Raw genomic sequence first — 21,502 nt, forward strand, 5'->3', positions numbered from 1 at the left:
TCGAAATCATAAATCAAAACCAGACTTACGCTCCCAACTGCCTCAACCCACTGAGGCCTAACTATCCTGGCCCATTTCCTAATTCGTAGATTCAAATCAACAAGACTAGAACTCATCTTATTTCGAGCTTTTTCCTTTCCTTTTTCCTATCTCTAAGAATTAAACTCTTTTGCTTACTTGATCTCATTTGACTGAAGTCGCTCAGTTACTGACCTTTGATCCATGGATCCAAATTGGGGCCTAACGACCCTTCAAAAAAATTTTGGTAGCACTTGGGACACAACATCATCCCCAGACAGAAACGAGCATCTCCATAGTCTCATTTATAACTAAGTTGGTCGTGCTGCCTAGAGAAGAGGGCTCAGTGTAAGCCATTTGCCAACGTCGGCTATGTCCTTGCGCACTACGATTACATATTCCATGGAAATTCATCTTTCTTTCTATAGTTTGGAACTCTCACAATTTAGCTTAGTTTTATGTTTAAACCCTAAGTCTAAAGTTTAATCGATATACTTATCTTAGGGTAGAGATGTATTTTTTTCTAGTCTCTAAATCTAATAGTTTTACTAAAGTGCCAAAGTAAAATTAACTAAAGTATAGTTAACTGACGTGTACATACTTACTGGATCAGCGTCAAAGGCTCAGAATTACATATCATAATCAGACACTAAAATTTTAACAGAATTCCAAATTTCGTATAAAAATAGTTTCATATGGAAAATTTTAAAACCCAAATATCACAGCCCAAGCTTTGCAACCTGGCTCTAATACCACTAAATGTAACACCCCAAACCCGGCCTAGATGTTATAGCTAAATTTGAGAGGTTAAAATAATGCATTAAAATCTTTACTTTCCAAAATGTGACCCGTTACGAAACCAAAAATTAAAGTTTTATAAAACTCGCCACAATTCTTTGATAGAAAAATTTGACACCCTTAAAATGCTTATGCAAATTTATCATATGCTAACTCAAAATCCAAATTTCTCGAAATCATTACCCTGATGTCGCTTGCTAAAACTCATAATTCTGAATAAAACTTTGCAGCAGAAATTTTAGAGTTGTTAATTCGAAAATCATGATCTCGATAAGTGAAAACGTATAATTTGCCAACTGGACATATTTTGAATCATTCTTTATAATTTTTCATAAAACCCATTTCAAATTTACATCAGAAAACCCTTTGTAACATCCCTTCTAATGCCCCAAAATTCTTATTTTTGTTATTGTGGAAATGTGACACAAATGTGTATCTGGTTCAGTGGTTAAGTGTTCTGGGTATATATGAGAGGTCCCAAGTTCAAGCCCTAGCTTTGGAAAATTTTAGTTTTGTTTTAACTTTACCCCTATTTCTGGCTAGTAGGCTTTTAATTAATTGTTTATAAGTTTAGAATGGGCCTGCTGGTCTAGAGGTTAAGTGAAGTGTCAGTCTACTGGAGGTTCTGTGTTCGAATCTCTATGTGGGCAAAAGAGATCATTTTTGTTTGGTTTGGTTGTTGAGAGTTTGAGCTGTACTGAAAATCTGAGAAGTGGGTGGTTGAGTAGGTAGTGGGATTTGAATAAATCAGTTCTCCCAAAAATCTCTCTCTTCAAAAAGAAAAAAAATTGACCATTCTCTTTGCTACTTCCCCTTTCATTTTCTTGTTGTTTCCTTTTTACCGCTGCCTTTCTTGTTCCCTTGCTGCCGACTTTCTGCTCTCTTTTCTTTGTACTTCTGAATTTTGATGACTCGTTAATTCAGCTTTTACACGTTATTGGTAAGTTTCAGCTTTTGCTAATCTAAACGTTTTTCTGAATACTTTCTAAGAGGGGTTTCTTTTTGGTGTTTAGGAGTTAATCAAGGGAATGTATATCGTTCCCAATTGATAAGTTAAGTACGTGGAATTCTCGTTTCAATCGAAGGTTTTAGAGTTCTTAGGGATTGTTTTAGCATCAATTAATACCAGGTGTGTACCCGAAAATGTAGAAAATAGGGTTTCAGCAAAAGCCAAAAGCCCTACTGTCGACACCACACAAGCGTGTGGTCGCCCGTGTGGTAGGCCTTGTGCCATAACACGGGCGTGTGATCGATGAGGCTAGGCCATGCATTTAAGATACGGTCGTGTGATGGCCAAGTAAGTCGTGTGCAATACACAAACTAGACTGATTCGGGCTGTATAGGCCACACAAAAGTGTGGGTTCACACGGGTAGTCTATACGGGCGTGTGGAATTTTGGGCCAGGCAGTGTAATCCTTACGACCAAGGCCAATTTGGGCCATATGGGCCACATGGGTGTGTGGGCCCATACGGGCAAGCCACATGGGCGTGTGAGCCCATTTATTTGAAATGATTCCTAGGGTTGCACGGGTCGCCAAGTCGACTGTGAACCTACTGTAGGGTCGGTAAATGGCACCTAGACCCCTAAATAGATGATTTGAGTGTATGTGATGCATGATAAAAATTATTCATGTTTTCTGATATATATATATATATATATATATGTATACGTATGACTGATGGTTGCATAAAAGCATGACATATTGTATGTTTGCATTGCATTGGGTTGGGTTGGGATGATGATATTTGGAGGAAGTGTACTAAAAGGATTTAAGCCTATTTATCTGGTAGCTCAGCTGCAATATACTGAATATGTACCGCATTCGGTACTACTTGAAGTGTAGGGATGGGTGGTAGAGATGGACAGAAGTAGTGTGCAGAGGTTGGTGGGTATGACTCTGTTACTGATTACTATTTGCGTTACTGATACTATAATGGGCTAAGGCCCGAACTGCTACTGAAACTAAAATGGGCTTAGGCCCAGACTGCATTTTACTGTTTGTTGTTTAACTGTATGCATATTTTTTGTGGGGGTTACACACTGAGTTTACGTAAACTCACCCATTTTTGTCTTATCTGTACAGGTAATCCCCAGACCTAGATAGGTCGATGCAGCCGAAGACTCGATGGTGACCACAGTTTTTAGACTTTTACAATTTATAATTTATGATTTATGGTGTTATTTACAATGGTTTATTTGGATGTAATTTGGGGACTTTTTGGGACTTTTGCTTAAATTGGGTTCTTATTTATTTTTATGGATTTATAACTGCTAGACGTAGGAAAACTCAATTTTTAAAAAGGCAAAGTTTTCTCTAAACACACGATTTACTCAAAATGGTTTGAAAAGCTTCCACAAGGAATTATGTTTAAAATAATCAATTAAACGAGTAAGAAATCTAGAATTAATAAGAGATAAGAAAAGTAATTAAATGAAAATGGATTTATCATAGAAACTTAGTTTTCAAACACCCTATCATGTGACATCGCTAGATTAGACCGTAACATTTGGGCCAGGTTTGGGGTGTTACATTTAGTGGTATCAGGTCCGGGTTGTAAAACTCAACTGTAGATTTTGGTTTTTTAAAAGTTGGTTTTTAAGAACTGATTTTCAAATGATCTGAAATGATATAACTGAGAATGTGGTACATCGAGTCTCCGGCACTGTTCCTGTAATATTCTGATAAACTGTTATATATAGTCTGTTCTGGAACACTTTAGTAATATCTACTGAAATTGTAGTGAAAATGAAATTGATAGAGACTTTACTTGCGAAAAACAAACTCTGAATTACTGAAACTGTTTACATAAGATATCTGCTAATAAATTCTGAAACCGTAACTCATTCATAAAATTCGTAATACAGATAAATATGAATAGACATGAGTGCACGAGGTATCCGTGGACGGGGTACTGGAGGCTGAGGTAGAGGCCGTGGAGGGGCTTGAGCTGAGTCCTCTTCTCTGGGCAGCACACCAAATCTGGACACGAGTGAGATACCAGTGCCGCCTGCTACAGAGATTGGGTCTCAAGATCGCATGGCTGGGGATGACGCATTGTCCAAGGCTATGTTAAGGATATTGGAGAGGGTTGTTGGGCCTAATACCGGATCTGGAGGCCGTGGGTCAATTACAGAACGACTCCGGTCCAATAGAGCTGAACGTTTTAGAGGTGTTAGTGGCTGAGTACTGGATTAAGACCACTGAGCGAATTATGGATGACCTGGATTGCACCCCTGAGCAGAAACTGAAGGGTGCAGTCTCGCTATTGCACGACGAGGCTTATCATTGGTGGTTGAATGTTGAGGAGGGCACTAAGCCCGAACATCTATCCTGGGAGTTCTTTAAGACCACCTTCTAAGGGAAATATGTGGGAGCCAGTTATGTGGATGCTCGTAAGAGAGATTTTCTAAATCTTACTTAGGGGGATCGATCAGTGGCCGAGTATGAAGACGAGTTCCTAAGATTGAGCCGCTATACGCGAGGTATGGTGGCATCGGAGTATAAGAGCTGTGTCCGCTTTAAGGATGGACTTAGAGATAATTTGAGTTCTGATAACGCCGTAGAGGGAACGAGATTTTGCTGTTCTGGTTGAGAAGGTGAAGGTCGCCAATGATATTAAACGCACTAAGCACCAAAATAGAGACAGAAATAGAGGTATGAACAAGAGGGATTCAGAGCCCTTGAGTTCTGTACAGAAGCCTAAGAAAAAGGCCAGAGCTGATGGGCCAGTTAGAGTTGGGCCCTCTGTTGCTCCTACTAGGTTGCAGTTGTGTGTCGGTTGTGGTAGACGTCATCAGGGGTAGTGTCGGAAAAGGACTGGGGCATGTCTGAGGTGCGGATCATTGGATCATCGCATTAGGGAGTGTCTATTGAGGGCCAATCAGATACAAGTTCAGGGTACTGGTACTGCACAGTCACAGAGGGTAGCACAGCAGCTACCAAGAGGCCATGGTCAAGCTAGAGGTGGTAACGGTATGGGCCATGGTCAGAGAGCACTGGGCAGAGATGTTGGATAGACTGAGGTGAAGTAGCCTGCTCTTGTTTACGTTGCACATCGTCGAGAAGACAAAGATGCTCTGGATGTCATCACGAGTACATTTCTTATTAATGATGTGCCTTACACTGCATTGATAGTTATAGGATCTACGTATTCCTATATTGCCTGTTCTATTTCCAAAAATCTGGGGATTCCAGTTGAGAGTACTTCTAGTGAGGTGACTGTATTGAGTCCACTGAGGCAATCAGTTTGGGTTAGCAAACTGTATAGAGATGTTCCACTAGAGGTTCAAGGGACGATATTTCTAGTTGACTTGATAAAGCTTTTGTTTGGGGAGTTCGATCTGATTTTGGGGATGGACTGGTTGGTCAAGCATGTGTAAGCTTGGATTGTACGACTAAAAGGGTCGTCTTGAGAACTGATGAGGATATAGGGGTAGTCGTTATTGGAGAACATCGAGATTATTTGGCTAATGTGATTTCTATTTTGGTGGCTGAAAAATTGGTTTGCAAGGGATGTGATGTACTTAGCCTGTGACATCCCTAAATTGACCCTAGTCGGAAAGTGGTTTCGGGACCACTAAACCGAGTCATAATAATAATTAACCATCATAATTGATGCTCATTATATGTATATATGCATGTGTGAAAATTTCATGTTTGGATTTTGTTAATTGTAAGTGAATTTTTATCAAATAGGACTTATGTGAGAAAATTTAGAAATGTGCTAGGCAAATGTAAGGTGGCCTATTAATACATGTGGGAAAGTGTTGTCCTTGCATGTCAAATTAGCCAAAATGAAGCATGATGGCCGGCCATGCTATGGGTGGAAACATGTCTCCAACATGTTAGACTAGTGATGCATGTAGGAAACAATAAAATAAGAAAGTTAGCATTAAAGAAAGGAAAAAAAAAAGAAAATGATGATAACAAAAAAAAAAAGAGTGTGGATGCTTTCTCCCCCCGCCCTTGCCGTACATGAGAAAAAAAAAACAAAGAAAGAAAGAAAAAAAAAAGTGTTCATTCTCTCATTTTCTCCTTGCTTGGCCGAATATGCTAAGAAGAAAGGGGGGAAAAAGCTTGAGAAAATCAGCCATGGGAGCTTACTAGACTAAGGTGTTTTGATACAAGAAGGTATGTTTTATGCCACTCTTAAAAATGCATGCATGATTTGGAGGATTGGTTCAAAATTTTCCTTGAATCTCAAATCGAAACTAAGTTGTTAGGTGAGTTAAAATTCGGCCATGCATGTTGTTTTCCTTGGTGAGTGTTTTGATGTTGTTGTGATGAAAGCATGGAGATGAGTAAGTTCGAATGTTTAACAAAAAGGAAATTTTGTGCCATTGAGTTCTTGTTGTTATGTGTGTGTGCATGAGTATTCGGCCATGCTATAGAATTTATGTTGCAACATGATTAATGCTTAATGAGATGTATAATAGTACTTGTGAATGAGCTTGAGAGTATTTAAACAATTAGACATGAAAAGGGTGGTAATGAGGCTGAAAAATTGTTGGATGGTTAATTGGGTAAGGAATGAAGCATTCGCCATATGGGGTACAAATGGGCATAGGTGTTAAATACCTTGTATTGGAAACTTTGATAAATAAGTAGCAATAAATTAAGATGAGATTGAGTAAATTTTCAGCTTAGTTGTGTTAAGTATTCGGCAATAACCATAATAATGCATGTGAATGCCGTATGTTTGTGTTTGATGGAGAGGTAAATTGTTTGATTTAGCTCAAGAGCAAAGGGAACTAGATTGGACAAAGGAAAGGAGAAAGCAAGCGAGTAGCCGATTTGGAACCGTTCTACCCCAAACAAGGTAAGTCATTAAGCACGTATTTGATATTGCTTAAATGATTGTAAAATTTATGCAATTGTGTTTAATGGGATGATATATATATATATATGAATGAAAATGTATGTGTATGGAGTGATGACATTTGTTGAATGTAAAAGAAATAGTGAAATGTGTAGAAAGTTTGCTTTCGGCACTAAGTGTCTTGGGCAATACGTGTGTACGGTGATTGAGATCGGCACTAAGTGTGCGTGCTGGAAATATATGGCACTAAGTGTGCGTGCTGGAAATATATGGCACTAAGTGTGCAAGCTGGAAAAATACTGACTTTGGGTGTGCGAGCTCGGAGGGTATGGCTTTGTGTGTGCGGGCTTAAATTACGTGGCACTAAGTGTGCGAAATCGAGTAGTAAGCACTGTGTGTGCGTACTATATATATATGGAGGGTGTGTCTCCATTGAATTGAGTATGGAGAGCGGATCGGGTAAGTACCTCGAGCTCATGACGAATAGAGAATACGTTCATGCTTGGGGTTGAAATTGGTAAGCCTTAAATCTATGTGATGATTGAAATTGTATGGTTGTGCTGGAAAATGAGTTAATGTGTAAAAATGCTTCGATTATCTTGTTGTGTAGAATATGAAATGTGGATGTATGAATTGGTACGAGATTGGACCGAAAGGGTCCGAGGTATTATGGTATAGATTCGATATGGACGAGTACCTAGCCTCATTTGTTGTACATGTAGTAGTAACTTTATCGGTGGATTGATGAATGCTTATGACTTCTTGAGTTGTAAACTCACTCGGTGTTTTCTTGTCACCCACTTTAGGTCTCTCGGACTCGTATTGTTTGCGTGATCGGGATCGTCGTTGAAGTCATCACACCGGCTGAAATCTTGTGGTATTGTTTTTGTTGTTGAAGAACATTTGGCATGTATAGGCTATTACATTTTGTCGAATTGTGGGTTGTAAACTTTAAGCCATGTGAAAATGGCCTATGTGGTCGTCGAGTGGGATGCTAGAACCTATAGTCACGAGTCTTAGAAACTCAAATTTTGATAAGGTGGCCATAATTTGTGTCATGTATGATGGATGGTTAAGGCCAAGGAAAAATTCATGAAATTGGCATAGTCTACTGCAGTAACTGTTGCGGACAGCAGCAGTGAGATGAGATTGAAAAATCATTAAAAATAGTAGAAGTAGAATTAAATAGTGAGTAATTATGGAACTGAACCTTGATGAATCTATTTTTATATGGACGAAACGAAACGACCATATGAGCAGTATACTGAGAAATATTAAAGTTCTCGTGAGACAGGGCCAGAACGGTTTCTGGGTCCCCTGTCGCGACTTTGAAAATTTACCATAAATTATCCAGAAATAATTAGGAGTCATGCCTTATATGTACAGATTCCATTTTGAGTCTAGTTTCATTAGAAACAAACGGCACCAGTATTAAAGCCCTGTACAGAGTGATATTCAAGTTGTAACGCGCGAAGGTCAGAGCAGTCGATCCCCGTAACAGGGGTGACTTTAACTAATAAACTGTACCAATTGGCCCAACCAAAAATTCTAAAAATAAATCCATGGATGGGTATATGAGTCTAAATTCAGGGAAAATTTACGAAACCAGTTTCCGAGTTTTGAAACTCGAGATATGATTTTAAGGCGACGGTGATGCAGTTTTCCAGCCTGACTGGTAATGTCGAATTGGTTGGTATCTTGAGAGGATTTGGCGTTAACCCTCGTGTCCGACACGGCGTCGGTCACGAGTTAGGTGTTACAATTTTTGGTATCGAGCTATGGTTTAGTCGGTTCTAGGACTACCATAGCGTGTGAGTCTAGCTATACATGCCAAATTGTTAGCGCTTAATAATGTGATGACTTCGACGGTTGGAATTTTTGTTTTGATTAGCAATGGAACCCGGGGTAGAGACCCTTGGCGGATGACGTTGAAAGTGTAGCGGCTGCTCTGCGCAAGGGACACCGCCCGTTGAGCCTCGATCATCCGCGAATAATCAAAATGAAGGGCGAAACAAGCCTTCTTCACCATGATGAATGAGTGGGTCGCGAATATGCCCGAACCAACCCGGCTGTCCAACCATTCCCGAATTTAAATACTCCACCCCAAGAGCCCGTAATGCCTCCGAGCATTGATCCCGTGAGGTTGAGTAAACCACCGTGGACTTGATTAGGAAGCGTGGGGCGAGGAGTTCAAGGCCATAGTTCTTGATGATGCCGAAAAGGCCGAGTTCGCTCGATAACACCATTAGAGTGTTAGATGAACTGTCATGCACACCGATGAATGTCTTAAGTGTGCTATATCCTTGGTGCGAGACTCGACTTACTATTGGTGGAGGACTTTAATTTCCATAGTCCCAAATGAGCGAGTTACTTGGGATTTCTTCCAATCCAATTTGAAAGAAATACATTAGTCAACGGTTCATCGATCGAAGCGTAAGGAATTCTTGGAACTCAAGCAAGGTCGGATGATCAGATATCGAATCTGAACATGAGTTCGTAAGACTTAGTCGGTATGCTCGGAGTGTGTGGCTGATGAGGTTGCGATGTGCAAAAGATTTGAAGAAGGATTGAATGAAGAGTTAAAGTTACTAGTGGGAATTTTGGAGATAAAGGAGTTCGTGACACTAGTCGAACGAGCACGCAAGGCGGAAGAACTTGGGAAGGAGAAGAAGAAGGCGAATTTGAAGCAAGAGATTACCGTAAAAGATCGACGAGTAAAGCTCCGTTCTCGGCTGTAAAGAGGTTCGTGGAGGACACCGAGAAGTCGAGGACGATGCGGGAATTTCCATTAGAGCCCGACCATTGGCGGACTCGAGCTACTTCAGTAGCTAGTGTGGGCAATAACCGTCAAGAGAGACCTGAATGCCCCCAATGTGGAAGACGACACCTAGGTGAATGTTGGGGTAAGTCTGCATTAATAGGGCTGTTATGGATGCGGTTCAAGGACCACTTCATCGAGATTGCACGGAGCTAGATGAGAGGAATAAGGCGCAAGGTGCAAGACCTAGTGGAACGACGGTGGAGGTAGGCCCCGAGAATCTCTGGAGGTAGGGGTGGTAATCGAGAGGAGCCTCTAATACGGCTGTCCGATCCGAGACCCGTGCTCTGCTAGAGCATATGCCATCCAAGCACGAGAGGAGGCATCCTCCCCGACGTTATCCTTTGGTACTTTTACTCTCTTTGATACTATTGTGATTGCATTGATTGACCCGGCTCTACTCACTCATATGTATGTGAAACCTTAGCATCCAAAGAAGACTCTACCGTTGAGTCTCTCGAGTTCGTAATTCGAGTGTCAAACCCTTTGGGTCAATACGTGCTCGTTGATAAAGTGTGCAAGAGATGCCCTCTAATAATTCGAGAATCACTTTTCCTACCGATCCGATGCTTCTACCATTTAATGAATTCGATGTTATTCTTGGTATGGATTGGTGACCGTACATGATGCGATGGTGGACTGCAAAAGGAAAGCCATTGATTTGAGGAGTGCAAATAATGAGGTAGTCCGAGTCGAGTCTCTTGATTTAAAAGGAGCGCCAATGATAATATCTTCTATGACCGCCGGAGGTATGTGAAAAAGGGTGTGAAACATACCTTGCGTATGTGTTTGGAAGTAAAGAGATGGAAAGGAAACTCGAATCGGTACAAGTGGTTTGTGAGTATTCAGGAGTTACCGGGATTGCCACCGGTTCGAGAAGTGGAATTCGGCATCGAAGTTGTACCGGGTACTACGCCGATTTCAATAGCCCCGTATCGTATGGCATTAACGGAATTAAAGGAATTGAAGGTTCAATTGCAAGAATTGACGGATAGAGGTTTTGCTCGACCGAGTTTTTCTCCATGGGGCGCACCTGTATTGTTTGTGAAGAAGAAGGACGGAACCATGAGGTTGTGCATCGACTATCGTCAACTCAATAAAGTGACGATAAAGAATAAATATCCATTTCCACGAATTGACGATTTGTTTGATCAATTAAAGGGAGCCTCGGTGTTTTCAAAGATAGATTTGAGGTCGGGGTACTATCAGTTGAGGGTCCGAGAATCGGACATACCCAAAACCGTTTTAGAACGAGGTACGGTCACTACGAATTCTTGGTGATGCCGTTTGGGCTCACTAATGCCCCTGCGGTGTTTATGGATTTAATGAATAGAATTTTCAGGCCATACTTGGATCGGTTCGTAGTTGTATTTATCGATGACATTTTGGTCTATTCGAGAGATGAAACCGAACATCTTTGAACACCGAGGCTAGTGTTGCAAATCTTACGAGATAAGCGATTATACGCAAAGTTCGATAAATGTGAATTTTGGTTGAAAGAGGTTAGCTTTTTGGGGCACGTGGTGTCGCATCGGTGTCGGTGGACCCGAACAAAATTTTGGCCATAGTCGATTGGAAACCACCAAGGAATGTTACCGAAGTTAGGAGCTTTTGGGGCTTGCGGTTATTACCGACGATTTGTAAAGGTTTCTCGACGATAGCCACGCCAATGACGGCTACTCCAAAAGGATGTTAAGTTCGAATGGACGGAGAAATGTCGAAAAGTTTCGATCAACTGAAAGCTTATTTGATGAAGCCCCAATTCTAGGGCAACCCGAATCGGGCAAAGAGTTTGTCATTTATAGTGACGCATCCCTACTTGGGTTGGGTTGCGTATTGATGCAAGAAGGGCGAGTTGTGGCCTATCGTCGAGACAATTAAAGCCACATGAGAAAAATTATCCAACCCATGATCTCGAATTGGTCGCCATCGTGTTCGCCTTTAAAGATATGGCGACATTACTTATTTGGCGAGAAGTGCCATGTGTATTCGGATCACAAAAGTCTCAAATATTTGATGACTCGAGAGACTTAAATCTGTGACAAAGATGATGGCTCGAGTTGTTAAAAGATTATGAACTCGTCATTGATTATCACCCGGAAAGGCTAATGTGGTTGCGGATGCCTTAAGTCGGAAATCTTTGTTTGCTTTTCTGACGATGAATGTACACTTGTCTATTCTACCCGACAATGTGTTAGTAGCCGAATTAAAGGCCAAACCATTATTGGCTCATCAAATTCGGAAGCTCGAAAGTTGATGAGGAGTTGCTTGCAAAAGGGAAATTTGAGTGTTCGAACAAGGAATCGAGTTTCAAATTGATGATGACGATTGTTTGAGGTTCGAAGTCGTCTGTGTGTTCCAAAGAATTCGGAACTTATTTCGATAATTCTAAATGAAGCCCATTGTAGTCGAATGTCAATCCACCCGGGTAGTACTAAAATGTACAATGACCTGAAACGCCAATTTTGGCGGCCCGGTATGACACGAGACATTTCTGAATTTGTTTCAAGGTGTCTGATATGTCAACAAGTGAAAGCGGAACATCAAGTGCCATCGGGATTACTTCAGCCGATCATGATACCCGAATGGAAATGGGATCGAGTAACAATGGACTTTGTGTCCGGGTTACCATTGACTCGTAATAAGAAAGACTCGGTTTGGGTCATTGTTGATAGATGACCAAGTCCGCTCATTTTATCCTCGTCCGCACGGATTTTTCGCCGATAAGTTGGCGTAATTATCGTCTCCCAAATTGTTCGATTGCATGGGGTACCTATTTCTATCGTGTCGGATAGAGACCCAAGATTTACATCGCGGTTTTGGAAGAAATTGCAAGAGGCTTTGGGTACCAAACGCATTTTAGCACTTTTCACCCCCAAACCGATGGTCAATCCGAACGGATAATTCAAATACTCGAGGATATGTTGAGATGTTGCATCCTTGAGTTTAGTGGTTCATGGAGCAGTATCGCCTTTGATTGAATTCGCTTACAACAATAGCTTTCAATCAAGTATTAAGATGGCGCCTTACGAGGCTTTATACGATCGTAAATGCCGTACCCCATTATTCGGGTGAACTTAGTGAAGGTAAATTCTTGAGGTTGATTTGGTTAAGGATGCCGAGCAAAAGTTCGAGTAATTCGTGAAAGTTTGAAAGTCGCCGGATCGCCAAAAGTCGTATGCGGATTTGAAAAGAAAAGATATTGAATATCGGGTTGGAGACAAGGTCTTTCTCAAAGTTTCACCTTGGAAGAAGGTGCTTAGATTTGGTCGTAAGGGCAAATTGAGTCCGAGGTTCATCGGGCCATATGAAGTATCCGAACGAGTTGGGCCGATCGCATATCGATTAATTTTGCCCTCGAGCTCGAAAGGATTCAACGTTTTCATGTCTCGATGCTTGACGATATAGGTCTCGATCCATCGCACGTAATTGCTCCATCGAGATTGAGATTCACCTAATTTGAGCTATGAAGAGGAACCGGTTCGCATTATGAGGCGTGAAGTAAAAGAGTTGCGCAATAGGAAAATCCCGTTAGTGAAGGTGTTGTGGCATAAACACGGAATGGAAGAAGCCACTTGGGAACTTGAGGACTCTATGAAAGAGCGATACCGAGCCTATTTACGGTAAGATTTTGGGGATGAAAATTTCTTAAGTGGGGAGAGTTGTGACATCCCTAAATTGACCCTAGTCGGAAAGTGGTTTCGGGACCACTAAACCGAGTCATAATAATAATTAACCATCATAATTGATGCTCATTATATGTATATATGCATGTGTGAAAATTTCATGTTTGGATTTTGTTAATTGTAAGTGAATTTTTATCAAATAGGACTTATGTGAGAAAATTTAGAAATGTGCTAGGCAAATGTAAGGTGGCCTATTAATACATGTGGGAAAGTGTTGTCCTTCCATGTCAAATTAGCCAAAATGAAGCATGATGGCCGGCCATGCTATGGGTGGAAACATGTCTCCAACATGTTAGACTAGTGATGCATGTAGGAAACAATAAAATAAGAAAGTTAGCATTAAAGAAAGGAAAAAAAAAAGAAAATGATGATAACAAAAAAAAAAAAGAGTGTGGATGCTTTCTCCCCCCCCCTTGCCATACATGAGAAAAAAAAAACAAAGAAAGAAAGAAAAAAAAAAGTGTTCATTCTCTCATTTTCTCCTTGCTTGGCCGAATATGCTAAGAAGAAAGGGGAAAAAGCTTGAGAAAATCAGCCATGGGAGCTTACTAGACTAAGGTGTTTTGATACAAGAAGGTATGTTTTATGCCACTCTTGAAAATGCATGCATGATTTGGAGGATTGGTTCAAAATTTTCCTTGAATCTCAAATCGAAACTAAGTTGTTAGGTGAGTTAAAATTCGCCATGCATGTTGTTTTCCTTGGTGAGTGTTTTGATGTTGTTGTGATGAAAGCATGGAGATGAGTAAGTTCGAATGTTTAACAAAAGAAAATTTTGTGCCATTGAGTTCTTGTTGTTATGTGTGTGTGCATGAGTATTCGGCCATGCTATAGAATTTATGTTGCAACATGATTAATGCTTAATGAGATGTATAATAGTACTTGTGAATGAGCTTGAGAGTATTTAAACAATTAGACATGAAAAGGGTGGTAATGAGGCTGAAAAATTGTTGGATGGTTAATTGGGTAAGGAATGAAGCATTCGCCATATGGGGTACAAATGGGCATAGGTGTTAAATACCTTGTATTGGAAACTTTGATAAATAAGTAGCAATAAATTAAGATGAGATTGAGTAAATTTTCAGCTTAGTTGTGTTAAGTATTCGGCAATAACCATAATAATGCATGTGAATGCCGTATGTTTGTGTTTGATGGAGAGGTAAATTGTTTGATTTAGCTCAAGAGCAAAGGGGAACTAGATTGGACAAAGGAAAGGAGAAAGCAAACGAGTAGCCGATTTGGAACCGTTCTACCCCAAACAAGGTAAATCATTAAGCACGTATTTGATATTGCTTAAATGATTGTAAAATTTATGCAATTGTGTTTAATGGGATGATATATATATATATGAATGAAAATGTATGTGTATGGAGTGATGACATTTGTTGAATGTAAAAGAAATAGTGAAATGTGTAGAAAGTTTGCTTTCGGCACTAAGTGTCTTGAACAACACGTGTGTACGGTGTGAGATCGGCACTAAGTGTGCATGCTGGAAATATATGGCACTAAGTGTGCGTGTTGGAAATATATGGCACTAAGTGTGCAAGCTGGAAAAATACTGACCTTTGGGTGTGCGAGCTCGGAGGGTATGGCAATTGTGTGCGGGCTTAAATTACGTGGCACTAAGTGTGTGAAATCGAGTAGTAAGCACTGTGTGTGCGTATTATATATATATGGAGGTGTGTCTCCATTGAATTGAGTATGGAGAGCGGATCGGGTAAGTACCTCGAGCTCATGACGAATAGAGAATACGTTCATGCTTGGGGTTGAAATTGGTAAGCCTTAAATCTATGTGATGATTGAAATTGTATGGTTGTGCTGGAAAATGATTTAATGTGTAAAAATGCTTCGATTATCTTGTTGTGTAGAATATGAAATGTGGATGTATGAATTGGTACGAGATTGGACCGAAAGGGTCCGAGGTATTATGGTATAGATTCGATATGGACGAGTACCTAGCCTCATTTGTTGTACATGTAGTAGTAACTTTATCAGTGGATTGATGAATGCTTATGACTTACTGAGTTGTAAACTCACTCGGTGTTTTTCTTGTCACCCACTTTAGGTCTCTCGGACTCGTATTGTTTGCGTGATCGGGATCGTCGTTGAAGTCATCACACCGGCTGAAATCTTGTGGTATTGTTTTTGTTGTTGAAGAACATTTGGCATGTATAGGCTATTACATTTTGTCGAATTGTGGGTTGTAAACTTTAAGCCATGTGAAAATGGCCTATGTGGTCGTCGAGTGGGATGCTAGAACCTATAGTCACGAGTCTTAGAAACTCAAATTTTGATAAGGTGGCCATAATTTGTGTCATGTATGATGGATGGTTAAGGCCAAGGAAAAATTCATGAAATTGGCATAGTTCACTGCAGTAACTGTTGCGGACAGCAGCAGTGAGATGAGATTGAAAAATCACTAAAAATAGTAGAAGTAGAATTAAATAGTGAGTAAATTATGGAACTGAACCTTGATGAATCTATTTTTATATGGACGAAACGAAACGACCATATGAGCAGTATACTGAGAAATATTAAAGTTCTCGTGAGACAGGGCCAGAACGGTTTCTGGGTCCCCTGTCGCGACTTTGAAAATTTACCATAAATTATCCAGAAAGAATTAGGAGTCATGCCTTATATTTACAGATTCCATTTTGAGTCTAGTTTCATTAGAAACAAACGGCACCAGTATTAAATCCCTGTACAGAGAGATATTCAAGTTGTAACGCGCGAAGGTCAGAGCAGTCAATCCCCGTAACAGGGGTGACTTTAACTAATAAACTGTACCAATTGGCCCAACCAAAAATTCTAAAAATAAATCCATGGATGGGTATATGAGTCTAAATTCAGGGAAAATTTACGAAACCAGTTTCTGAGTTTTGAAACTCGAGATATGATTTTTAAGGCGATGGTGATGCAGTTTTCCAGCCTGACTGGTAATGTCGAATTGGTTGGTATCTTGAGAGGATTTGGCCGTTAACCCCTCGTGTCCGACACCGGCGTCGGTCACGAGGTAGGGGTGTTACATAGCCTATGTTAGTGGTTCTGTTTCTGGTGACTCTACTGTAAAGGATATCTGTATTGTAAGGGATTTTCTAGACGTCTTCCCTGAAGAGTTACCAAGTTTACCTCTAAATCGAGAAGTGGAGTTTGGGATTGAGCTTTTCCCTGGTACAGCTTTGGTGTTTATCGCTCCTTACCAAATGGCACCGAAGGAGCTTATGGAGCTTAAGGCTCAAATTCAGGAGTTGTTGGATTGTGGGTTCATCCGCCCTAGTGTGTCTCTGTGGGGAGCACCGATACTATTTGTTAAGAAGAAGGACAGATCCATGAGGATGTGTATTAACTACCAGCAACTGAATAAGCTGACCATCAAGAACAAGTATCTGTTACCGAGGACTGATGATCTGTTTGACCGGTTTTGAGGGGGTCTGTGTTCTCTAAGATTGAATTGCATTTTGGGTATCATCAGTTAAGGGTTAAGGGGGCTGATGTACATAAGATGACATTTAGGACTTGTTATTATCATTATGAGTTCCTAATGATGCCATTTGGACTGACTAATGCACTGACAGCTTTCATGGATCTGATGAACCTTGTGTTCCAGCCCTACCTGGATCAGTTTGTAGTTGTGTTCATCGATGACATACTGGTTTATTTGAGGACTGAGGATGAGCATGACGACCACCTCAAAGTGGTTCTTCAGACTTTGAGGAAAAACAGCTTTATGCTAAGTTTAGCAGGTGCTAGTTTTGGTTACGTGAAGTAACATTTCAGGGTCATATGGTGTCTGCTGAGGGGATTTGAGTTGATCCTTGAAAGATTGAGGCTGTATTGGATTGGAAGCAATCTAAGAATGCGTTTGATATTCTCAACTTTTTGGGGATGACATGTCATTATCGACGGTTTGTGGAAGGCTTCTTATTGATTTCAGCACCCTTAACTAAGCTGCTATGTAGGGGTGTACCATTTTTCTAGACTGATGCGTAGCAAGAGAGCTTCGAGAAGCTCAAAATTGTACTAACTGATGCTTCTGTTCTAATACAGCCTAAGCATGAGAAGGAGTTCATGGTTTATAGTGATGCATCACATGTTGGTTTGGGATGTGTGTTGATGCAGGATGGTAAGGTGGTAGCATATGCATCACGTCAGCTTAAGACACATGAGGCGAATTATCCGACGCATGGCTTGGAGTTGGCCTCCTTGGTATTTGCACTGAAAATCTGGAGGCATTATCTGTTTGGTGAGAAGTGTGCCATCTACACTGATCACAAGAGTCTCAAGTACTTCCTTATTCAGAAAAAGCTGAATCTTAGGCAACGTAGATGGGTTGAGCTGCTTAAGGATTATGACTGTACCATTGAGTACCATCCTGGCAAGGCCAATATGGTGGCCGATACATTGAGCCATAGGACTATGACTGATCTGAGAGTGATGTTCGCTCGACTTAGCCTTTTCGACACTGGGAGTTTGTTGGTTGAGCTGCAAGTCAAACCAACTTGGATTGAGTAGATTAAGGGTAAACGGCTTGAGGATAAGTCTTTGGGTCTTCGGTTATGATAGATTGAGGGTGGTAGCACTACGGAATTTGGGTTGAACTTTGAAGGTGTGTTGTGTTTCTGAAGTCGGAAATGTGTGCCGAATGATCCTGATTTGAGATAGTCTATACTAAGAGAGGTACATAGTAGCCCTTATGCTATGCACTTTGGCGGGAATAAGATGTACTGAGATCTTCAAGAGTTGTATTGGTGGCTAGGATTGAAGCGAGAGGTTATTGATTTTGTGGCTAGATGTCTGACATGCCAGCAAGTTAACGCTGAGCATCAGTTGCCTTCGGGTTTGCTACAGCCAGTTAAGATTCCGTTATGGAAATAGGTGCAAGTAACAATGGATTTCGTTAGTGGGTTGCCTTTAACACCCACTAAGAAGGATTCTGTCTGGGTCATCATGGATTGATTGACCAAGTCTACAAACTTCATCCAGGTTAGGACAGATTATTCTCTGCGGAAGCTGGCGAAGCTGTATATTTCTGAGATAGTGAGACTGCATGGGGTACTGATTTCAATTATCTTTGATGGGGGTCCTCGTTTCACGTCTCAGTTTTGAAAGAAGCTATATGAAGCTCTAGGTTCAAGATTGGACTTTAGTACTGTGTTCATGACGTATTCCATGTCTCGATGTTAACGCATTACCACTCTTATCTTACTTATATTGTCTCTGTTGAGGAAATAAAGGTTAGGCTAGATTTGAACTTCGATAAGGAGCTGATACAGATTCTGGATCATTATGTAAAGGTTCTTCGGAGGAAGTCTTCCATTAGTGAAGCTGCTGTGGTAAAATCATAGCACTAAAGAGGCTACGTGGGAGCCGGAGGATGCAGTGTGTCAGCAGTATCCTCATCTGTTCTGAATAGGTAAATTTTGAGAACGAAAGTTTCTTTTAGGGGGTAGAGTTGTAACGCCCCAAAATTCTTATTTTGCATAGAAACCCAATCTTGAGCGAAATAAATACCACGAATTCTATCTTTTTCAATAAAATCATCACGTAGTAAATCAACAAAGCCCAAAGTTATGTCCCTTTCTCCTTCAAGTTTACCTACTACTGTACCAGCGTGAATATGATCTCCACCAGACATACGTAAAGCTTTAGCTATTATTGTGGAAATGTGACACAAATGTGTATCTGGTTCAGTGGTTAAGTGTTCTGAGTGTGTGGAAGAGGTCCCAAGTTCAATCCCTAGCTTTGGCAAATTTTAGTATTTTTCTGACTTTACCCCTATTTCTGACTTTACATCATAATGGGCCTGCTGGTCTAGAGGTTAAGTGAAGTGTCAGTCTGCTGGAGGTTCAACGTTCGAATCTCTGTGTGGGCAAAAGAGATTATTTTTGCTCGGTTTGGTGGCTGAGAGTTTGACTTGTACCAAAAATCTGAGAAGTGGGTGGTTGAGTTAGTGTAGGTAGTGGGTTTGAGTAAATCAGTTCTCCCAAAAATCTCTCTTTAGAAAGAAACAAAAAACTAAACATTCTCTCTGCCACTTCCCCTTTCTTTTTCTTTTTGTTTCCTTTTTGCCACTGTCCTTCTTGTTCCCTTGCTGTCGTCTTTCTGCTCTCTTTTCCATCTACTTTTGAATTTTCGTCACTCATTAATTTGGCTTTTGCGCGTTATTGGTAAGTTTCGGCTTTTGCTAATCTAAACATTTTTTTGAATATTTTCTAAGAGGGGTTTCTTTTTGGTGTTTGGGAGTTAATCAAGGGACTGTATATCGTTCCCAATTGTCAATTTAAGTGTGTGGAATTCTCGTTTCGATCAAAGGTTCTGGAGTGCTCAGGGATCATTTTAGCATCAATCAGTACCAGGTGTGTACCCAAAAACACAGAAAATAGGGTTTCGACGAAAGTTAAAAACCCCACTGTCGACGCCACAGGGCGTGTGGTTGCCTGTGTTGTAGGCCTTCTGCCATAAAATGGTCGTGCGATCAATAAAGCCAGGCTGTTCGCTCAAGATAAGATCGTGTGATGGCCAAGTAGGTCATGTACGACATATGGGATAGACTGATTCGGGCCCTGTGGGCCACACGGGCATGTGGGTCCATACAGGTTGTCCACACGGGCATGTGGGATTTTGAGCCAGGCCGTGAGGCCAATTTGGCATTGTGGGCCACACGGGCATGTAGACCCATATGGGCAAGCCACATGGGCGTGTGAGCCCATTTATTTACAATGATTTTTAGGTTTGCACGTGTAGCACCCCAAACCCGTGACCGTCACCGGATTTGACCACGTGGTGTTACCGGGCTTACTTCCCTTATTTCTCTCTTGGAAATATTTAATTTCATCCCCAGCAAAGCTAGCTAACTGCGTCACTGTCACCTTAAAAATCCTATCTCGAGTTCCAGAACTCAAAAATCAGTTCCGTAAATTTTCCCTGAAACTAGACTCATAATTCCATCAACAAATTTTTTTCTATAATTTTTGGTCGAGCCAATTAGTACAGTTTATTAGTTAAAGTCTCCCCTGTTTCAGGGTTCGACTACACTGACCTTTGTGCACTACGACTTGGATATCTTCCTGTACAATGCTCCAACACTTATGACGTTTGTTTCTAGAGAAACGAGACTCACAAGGGAATCTGTAAATATAGAGCATGACTTCTAATTCTCTCTGGTTAATTTATAGTGAATTTTCAAAGTCGGAGCAGGGGATCCAGAATCCGTTCTGGCCCTGTTTCGCGAAAACCTGAATATTTCTTAAAATACAGATCATATGGTCGTTTCGTTTCATCCATATGAAAATAGATTCATCAAGGTTCGATTTTATAATTTATTCACTATTTAATTATACTTCTGTTATTTTTAGTGATTTTTCCATCTCACCACACTGCTGCTGGCAGCATCTATTACTAAAGCAAACAATGACTATTTCATAGTTCTTCCATGGCCAACTATTTCATCATACATAATACAAAATATGGCCACCTTATCAAAATTAAGGTTTCTAAGGCTCGTGACTATAGGTTTTAGAATCACACTCAACCGACCACATAGGCTATTTTTGCATGGCTTAAAGTTTACAACCCACAATTCAACAAAACAAAATAGCCTATACATGCCAAATGTTCTCCTAGTTCAACTACGAAGACAATACCAAAAGATTTCCAGCCGGTGTGATGACTTCAACGACGGTTCCGAGCACGCAAACGAGGCGAATCCAAGAGACCTAAAATGGGTGACAAGAAAACACAGAGTGAGTTTAAAACTCAGTAAGTCCTAAGCATTCGACAATCATCCATCAATAAAATTTATCACAACATGAAATAATGTACGAGGCTAGGTACTCCATCCATATCGAAAATATACCATAGTTCCTCGGACCTTTCGGTTCCTTCTCATACCAATTCACCCAATAACATTTCATATACTGTTCAATAGAATAATAGAGGCATTTCCATACATCATCTCATTTCCGCAATAATCATGCAATCAAATGAACTTTCATCTATTCCACGATACTTTATTTACGGGAATGCAATTGAAATCATCACATAGATTTAAAACTTACCAACTCAACCCCGAGCATGAACATAGCTTCTATTAGACATGAACTCAAGGTACTTACTTTTTTTTCCGCTGTCCGTACTCAACTCAATAAAGTCACCCTTCCGTATAAATATTCAATCGGAAATATATATATATATAGAGTTCGCACACATAGTGCTTAATACTCGATCACGCACACTTAGTGCCATGTGATTTAAGCCCGCACACATAGTGCCATATAGTCCAAACTCGCACACTTAGTGCCATACATTTCAAGCTCGCACACTCATTGCCAATCTCGTCATCGTACACATTTACTTCTCGCAC

Source organism: Gossypium arboreum, chromosome 8, assembly GCF_025698485.1.
Source record: "Gossypium arboreum isolate Shixiya-1 chromosome 8, ASM2569848v2, whole genome shotgun sequence".
Classification (NCBI taxonomy): domain Eukaryota; kingdom Viridiplantae; phylum Streptophyta; class Magnoliopsida; order Malvales; family Malvaceae; genus Gossypium; species Gossypium arboreum.